Raw genomic sequence first — 3,477 nt, forward strand, 5'->3', positions numbered from 1 at the left:
GTAGTTGACAGAAATCATGAACCCTATGAAAGTTATTTCCTGTTAACAATGTGAATGGAACTAGAGGGCATTATGCTGAATAAAATAAGTCAGACAAAGACAAATACCATATGATTTCACTTACATATGGAATCTAAACAAGCAAAACAAATGAATTAACAAAATAAATCAGATACAGACTCATAGATACAGAGGACAAACTGATGGTTACCAGGTGGGAATGGGGCTGGGAGCTGGGTGGAAAAGGTGAAGGGATTAAGGAGCACAGATTGGCAGTTACAACTTAGTCATGGGGATGTAAAGTACAGCACAGGGAATCTAGTCAATAATGTGGTAATAACAAAATATAGTGCCAGGTGGGTAACAAGACTAATCGGGAGGATCATTTCATAAATTATGTAAATGTCTAACCACTATGCTGTACACCTGAGACTAATATAAAATAATATTCAATGCCAATTGTTATTAAAAATAATAAAAACATTTAAAGAAAACTATTTCATAAAGTGAAATCCTCTAGAAATTGATGTTACCTATTTTCCAAAACAAAATTTGAAATGGTAAATAAGTGGTTATAAAATAAATGTTTGGGCCAACCGAGCGACGGCGTAGGCTGCAGTGGGGCTGCAGTGGGCAGCTATAAGCTACCGTGAGCAGCCGGCAGCTGATGTGAGCTGCCATCCAGTGGCCGGCGACCAATCTGCCTCACCCGGGAAGAGCGCAAGGATAATACCAACATGGGCCAGTGAAGTGACATCCTCCACTAGACTGAAGAACAAAAGGTCAGCAATTTGTCTGTCCCCCTTCCCCAATTCCCCAGCGCTGTTCCCTCCCCCAATTCCCCAATAAAATCTTTAAAAAAAAAGAAAGTACCACAAACTTGTTGAATAAAACAAGAGAAATGTAAAATAAAGAAAGTGATTTCCTGCTGCCCGAAGGTGCATGTTTCCAATGCATGCTATCATATAAGCTATGAATACAGTCAGGCACCATATAATGACGTTTTGGTGAATGACAGATGACATCTACAATGGTGGTCCTATAAGATGATAATGGAGTTGAAAATTTCCCATCACCTCATGCATCGTAGGTGTAGTAATGATGCAGCACAATGCATTCCTCACAAGTTTATAGTGATGCTGGTGGAGACAAATGACTGAAAGCACAGCACATACAAATACAGTCACAGGTTACATCACCTAGATGTGTGTAAGTACCTCACTCTATGATGTTCACACAATGACAAAATCTCCCAATGACGCAGTTCTCAGAATGTGTCCGTGTCGTTAAGTGGCGCATGGCTGTATTGTCCAGTAAGGTTCCCATGACTCATTTTAAACATTATGAACTTAAAAATTATTTGTCCTGACTGGTGGTCTTTCTTAATCTCAGACAAGATATTATTCAATTCATAGATACAATTTCTTGAAGACAAGATTTATAAATTTCATATTTTTATTTCCATTCTAAAAATATTGAAATAAGATCATTGAAGTTCTATCAAATGAAAAAAGCATTTGAAAAGCAAAAACAGATATTGTGTTTCTCCAGCAAAAACTAAATACCAAAATATATTTACTCACTCCCTTTACCTCTTATCAAATATCTTTCCAAGTCCATCTGACCACTCCCGTTCCCTCTTTTAACCTCTTTCCAGTGTGATGTGGATGTTTTGGCCCCTCAAAGGTGCCCCCCTACACACACACACACACACACACACACACACACACGTTTAAGTCAAGGCAGGAGCTGCTTTTGTTAACATGGAACACCAGTAAGCTTCATCTCTGCCCTGCCTGACATTCTTGAAAATGCTCTAAGTGGCTCTGGGGGCCCAGGAGTCTGCCTGAAACGTTAGAGAGGGCGCCTATGCGGGTAAATCTCTCTGGGAATTTTCCAGGTCAGTTCACGAGCATGGGAAACGCCACTGGCCAAAATGTGAGCCTCATGGCAAGTTTTCTAGGCCTACCTGAAAATGTTCTAAGCTCCCTCGGATGCCCAGCAAAGGCTGGTGCTGGGCTGGAAAAGCAGGGGACGGCTTGCACATGTCCTCCCAGGTGACTAGGAGAAACAAGGATGACTTGACAATCCAGCCAATCCTTGAACATTTGTAGAAAAAGGTAGAAGAGAACTTGAAAAGAACACACTTAACTGGAAACCTTAGCCAACTAGTCAAACGATTACATGAACAAAGAAATGAAGCTGTTATATATTCTTGGTATGACTGTTAATATAAAAATTATCAATATCCTTACCAAATGCACATTAAAACACTGTAAATTACTACGTACCAGATAACATTTTCAATCTGTAATGAAGTTTGGAAAAACATTGATGCCTCTACTCTGAGCCTGACACAATAAATTTAAACGGGAAACTGATGTGGACACAACGCCACCTAATGAATTCGGAATCTACCTTTCCGAAGAGCTCGTTTTCCAGCGGGGTGTGGGGGATGTGACACCTCGGCAGGCAGAGCCCGGGGGACAGACCTGGGCCCTCGGACACAAGGTGTCACGGGACAGGGGCTGCCCTGGGAGGCGAGAGGGGCCACAGGGGGAGAAGGACGAGAACCCACGTCCCGACCGCGCATCTGACACGCGCGGAGCGGGGACACCGTGAACACACCGAGGGCAGAAGGGCCGGGCGGAGACCGCCTCGGAGCGACCGTAACCGGAAACGGAAATGACTCGATACGGCGCCGGAGCGATCGGCCTCGCTGCCTCAGGGCAGCGGGCTCTCCCTGCGGGCGGGATGGGCGGCTGCGGGGCCTGTGACATCCGCAGGGTCCCCCGGCCCCCGAGCGTGGAGGACCGCGCGGGGAGGAGGCCGCGGAGGGCTGACCTAAACCTCAAAGGCCGGCGCTCACTCACCCGACTGGGGGCTGCGCACCCGGAAATCCCCTGCCGCGTCCTCAGGAAGTTGCGGAGGAGGCGGGGCCTCGGCCAGGAAGGGGCGGGGCCAGAGACGACTCCGTCGGCAAGGGTTGGGGCGGGTCCTGTAGGGGCGGGGGCATGACGGGGCGTGGCACGAAGAGGCGGGGGCGGGGCCTCTGGGGGCGGGGTCGGAGTGGGCGGTGCCTGAGCCTCCCGCCCCGCCCCTGGGTCGTTTTCCGGTCAGCCCCGCTTTCCACCCAACACACCTCCAATTTCCCCGTTTGAAACATTGGTGACATTAGTGTGAGAGGAGAGACAATTGTAACTCTATAAGACATTGTGTATGTCTTATCAGTGACATGAAACCTAGAAAGGTTGTAAAAGGTCAAAGACAATGTAAGGCGAGGGGAAGATAACCTGGAGTGGTAGGTAGCCTCTCAATAGGGGCAAGGTTTTCTACTGAAGGACACATTGTTTGCCTATAATGATAAAATCCAGTAGGAAGTCAGAATTACCGTATTTGCCGGCGTATAAGACGACTGGGCGTATAAGACGACCCCCTAACATTTCCACTCAAAATACAGAGTTTGTTATATACTCG

Source organism: Hipposideros armiger, unplaced genomic scaffold, assembly GCF_001890085.2.
Source record: "Hipposideros armiger isolate ML-2016 unplaced genomic scaffold, ASM189008v1 scaffold_538, whole genome shotgun sequence".
NCBI classification, from domain to species: domain Eukaryota; kingdom Metazoa; phylum Chordata; class Mammalia; order Chiroptera; family Hipposideridae; genus Hipposideros; species Hipposideros armiger.